General features: G+C 39.5%; 1 non-coding gene across 1 annotated transcript; it reads right to left on the bottom strand.

Moving 5' to 3' along the window:
* Positions 1-2,144: 2,144 nt before the first annotated feature.
* On the bottom strand, positions 2,145-2,216 carry TRNAL-CAA (transfer RNA leucine (anticodon CAA)). Its single transcript has one exon. It is a non-coding gene; the product is annotated as a tRNA-Leu (tRNA).
* Between the last annotated feature and the right edge of the window lie 2,784 nt (positions 2,217-5,000).

Genomic DNA, 5,000 nt, shown 5'->3' with positions numbered 1-5,000 from the left:
AAGAATACAAGAACATAAGAATGTAGGACAGCATTTAGCTTATACTAATTCATTCCACGCCAATTAACACCATAAAATTATTCAATATTTTTAAGACAATTGTTTCAGAGCTCACCATATCATTATTAAGCCAATTACATTCATTAACCACTATGTTGGCAAACCAGAATTTGCTGTTTCATTCCTAAACCTGAATAAATTTCTAGTTAATTCTCCAGGATATTATACTATATCTTGTGGAACTAATATGTTCATATTTCTAGTCCATATACTATCACTAATATTCTTATACTTGTGAGAATCTGATAGTGCCTAACAAGAACACATATACGTGTTTATTAATGTATGTGTAAGTAAATTCATGCCAAAATAAATCTTTTTTATTTTTAATTACAAATTTGCTCCTACCTCACTCGAGAAAATAGCTAATTATATGAGTACTAATATTTGATTTTTGCACTTTTGCAAAGTTTTAAATCTTGAGGTTTTGCTATTAACTTTTTTGCTTTAATATTTGATTCAAAAATGTTTCAAACATACCTAAATCCTGATTCTGCCTGATCTCTTTTGTGTATATACCTACTGAAGTATGGCAACGTTACATAGTAATAAACAAATATTCATGCCTATCAAGTACTCTATCAATTAGACACTAATTAGACTAGATGACAGTGCCCCGCAATAATATCAAGTGAGATGAGGTATATTACTATTTGCTAATGACGGAAGATTGTGATGGCATATTTCGATTTCCAAAACAAGGTGAATAAAAGAAGAAGAGATCAATCTTGGCATTACAATCAAGGTAGAATAGCTTTTCAGAATTAATCTATTGTCCTTTAGGGTACTTACGGTCAATGTATATGTGATTAAATTGAAATAATAGAATCAAGTTTGGTAAAAAGAAGTTCTCAAGTAGTCTCCCATACATGAAAAAATACACATTACATGAAAAATAGAATATTGTTAAATAAAGAATTAATTAAATTCATTTCATGGTGATGCATAAGGTTACATAGCTTCAAGATGACCGGGCGTAATCAACGACGACATGACGTCACGAGCCTTTCAATTTCATAAAAATATGTGACGTCACGTCCTTAATATTCAATAATCATAAGACTATTATCCATTTTATTGATGTTATCTTCTATGCTCTCTTATAAAAAATCCCATTTCATATAAATATATTTATAATTTTCTGGTGTGCATTATCAAACTCTATTGTATATTTTGAAAATATGCGTGGTCTACTTTTGATCGCCGACTTCTCAGCTAGACTCAAGAAAAGAAACAACTCATCAGTTGATCTCTCCCGAAATTTTAACTATTTGTCTCATAATCGTCGCCCCATTTCTTATAAGTAATCCAGTCGTAGGCTAAATCTTGAAAGCCCCAGCAATCTATATACTAAAGTCTCAAAACCATGTTTCGAGACCTAGCGAAGACGGAGAAAATAGGCCGATAGTATATCATAAAAGAACACGATTATCGATAGCTTATTTTCAAGTCTTCTACTTAACCTGAAGTGGAAATAGGCACTCGCAAGCTATCTTATCAAGATTCATCGTCTAATGACTCTAGGTAAGAGCTCTAAGTTATCCTCAATCAGATGGAAACTTATTTTCAGTAAAATAATCTTTTGTATCTTCCTCACCAAAGATTTTTTTTTCAGTGACCAAAGTAGATCTAAATCATTATCACGAGGGACGAATCTTTCGCAAACAGCTCGTTAACTACTAAATATTCATAAATAACACATACTTCATGTTCATCTTACTAATTTTACTAAGTCTATAAGTGAAGTATTATTAGTTATCCTGAGGAAAAGCAATAATACTATATTCATCACACGGATTATTCTATTAACAAATTCATAACAATAAACAAATCTCCATTTCAAAGTAGTTGTGCAAAATATCGAAGATAACCATCTGAATAGAAACAAAATAACTACATTACCCTCATTTTTACTACCTGCAACAATGTAAAGAGCTCCTCGACTCTGGTCAATTTAAAGAATGTCAAATGAAAATGTCATTAGTACAGCCTGGTTTCGACCCCTGGACCTTTGTGTTATGAGACCAACACGCTACCACTGCGCCACCCTGCTGTCAATACAAGATCAAGAATGAAAATGTGTTTGGCAGTGCGTGGTTTTGATCCACGGACCTTCGGGTTTTGGGCCCAACGCGCTTCCACTGCGCCACGCTGCCATGAAGGAAATAGAGCTAATTCTTCTATTTAAACTAACAGCTCTGCGGGACCTGATACCATTCAGTGCATACCAGTGAACGATACAATTACTATCACTCTACTTTCAATGGCTTTCAGAAATTTGTAAAATATACCAATAGATAAACGTAAATACAATAACAAGTTGAAATAAACTAGTGATTGTTAAAAGTAAATAGCTGCAGTCGTCTTCAATATCGTCTCACGCCTGTCGCATCAAGTTCTCTCCAGGTCCATCGCTACAAGGCCTCGGGATTTTTTTTTTTTTTTTATGTGGTTCTGTGCTCGCGGGTCTTTGTGTACAAAAAAATGTTTTGTGTGTGGCCTTTATTTGTTACTGACTTCCCAACCGCAGAGACGACAAGCATGCCGTGGAGTCATTGCTGACCCTCGGGATACTTCTCCGACTAAAGTCCCCTCAACTCTCGTCGCCTCCGTGGCGCAATCGGTTAGCGCCTTCGGTTCTTGACCAAAAGATTGAGGGTTCAAGGCCGCCTTAGGTGTAAATTTACAATGAGAAGCAATAACTGTAGCTCGTGTGCTAAAGCGATGCCCAGCACTAGGAGCCAAAGATACTCTGGTAAATGGTGCCGTTGTTCCAGACGACTAAGGTAAAAGATTTCCAGTTAGGCGTAACCATTCAAGGAAGTCCTATGGAGGAATTCTCTATTCCGTGCATTTTCTGTTGAATGTTGACTTCCATGACAAACTGCTACATATATGTTTGGATATGGCGACGTTATATAGAACTAAACAAATATTAACACCGATCAAGTAGTCTCCAAGATCATGTTAAGACAGTGTCCCTGAAAAGCATAATGAAATGGCCACAGTTTGAAGAACATCGAGAGGCTTCGAGAAGGCAGCCAGCCACGGGACTGCAGGCCCAAATGACACAGGATTCAGTGAGTAAATCTCTCAGTATAGCGTGATCTTCATATCCTCATTCGTCCTTCGTATCGTATTTGCACACACTTTTTCTTTATCTAAGTTATTTCATATATCCAGCACTTTGTGTGGGAAGCTATTGTTTTTCCGTTCTCTTCTTTAGTTATCCTTTTTGAGTTTCTTTTCATGACCTCTTCTTTTTCCATTGTCATTTTTAGTAAATCATTCCTGTCAAGGATTTTCATTCCTTTTATGATTCTAAGTATAGTCAGTAGATCACCTCTTTCTTTTCTCTGCTCTAGTGTTGGTAGTTACAATATCGATAAAATTAATATTTGTTCGTGCGTTAAATTGGAAAACACAGTCTTCCACACACACACACACACACACACACACACACACACACACACACACACACACACACACACACACACACACACACACACACACACACACACACACACACACACACACACACACACACACACACACACACGCACACACGCACACACACACACACACACACACACACACACAGACACACACACACACACACACACACACACACACATACACACACACACACACACACACACACACACACACACACACTCACACATGCACAGACATACACGCACACATATATACATATACCAAGGCTTTTTTCCCCCTTACCAGGGGGGTAGCCAAAAAGGACAAAGCACAAAAACATTCCCACCTATTTCATCCCCCAAAACACTCCACACCCTTCCACCCTCCCTCCCATCTTAGCACCTCCTAGATGACGGGTCATCCCTGCACCCTGTCCACTGCCCTGGTTTAGAAGCAGTGACGCAGGACACAGCACATCCACAGCAAGGCCGCTTCATTAAATCGGCGACCCCCCTCTCCGTCCCCCCATATAAAGGAGAGGACGGGGAGAAATCCCTTTGGGCTGCGTCAAAAACTTTGCTCACACACACTACTTCACCCCCATTCCCCCGTCCAATCCACCTCATGCATCACAGCATTTTCCATATACAACCATTCTCCATTCACCCCTGTCTTCTGTCCTTTCCCGTCCTTCCTCAACCGACATTCCCCTCTTCCCCAAAGCCCCCTTCACCCCATCCATCCATCTCATCCTAGGACGTACCCTCATGTTCACTCCCTCCACATCTGCCTTCCATACCTCTTTTACTAGTCTTTCTTCACTCATTCTTTCCATGTGTCCAAACCATCCTAATACTCTTTCATCCACCCTATCTCCCAGCTCCCTTTCCACCCCTGTTCTCCTCCTCACTTCCTCATTTCTCACTCTATCTAGTCTAGTAACCCCCATCATACTTCTCAGACACTTCATCTCAAACACATTCTTCCTCTCTCATGTTCCATGTTTCTGCTCCATACAGTGCTGTTGGCACAATCACTCCTTCATACAGTCTCCTCTTAGCATCCATTCCCAGATTCCTATTCCTCATTACACTTTTTAAACCACCAAGGCATTTACTCGCTTCTCTCAATCTACATTCTACCTCCACCTTCACTCCACCCTTTCCTGCCACATTTGCACCCAAATATCTAAAACTATCCACTTCCTCCAGTTGCTCTCCCTTAATGCTCATTTCCAGATTACTGCCACTTTCACCCCTTGTACATCTCATCACCTTACTTTTACCCACATTTATCTTCAGCTTTCTTCTATCACACACTCTCCCAAACTCTGTCACCAGCTTCCTCAATCCCTCTTCCGATCCTGCCACAAGCGCAGTGTCCTCCGCAAACAACAGCTGGCTCACCTCCCACTTTTCTCCATTTTCTTTAACCATCTCCAATCCCTGACCCACTACCCTTGCATTCACCTCTCGCACCACCCCATCCATGTATAAGTTGAACAG

The sequence above is a fragment of the Oratosquilla oratoria genome, chromosome 9 (genome assembly GCF_046742065.1).
Source record: "Oratosquilla oratoria isolate Oo_2021 chromosome 9, ASM4674206v1, whole genome shotgun sequence".
In the NCBI taxonomy this organism is placed as follows: Eukaryota; Metazoa; Arthropoda; class Malacostraca; order Stomatopoda; family Squillidae; genus Oratosquilla; species Oratosquilla oratoria.
The sequence above is the reverse complement of the archived record's forward strand: the minus strand, read 5'-3'. Positions and strand labels throughout refer to the sequence as shown.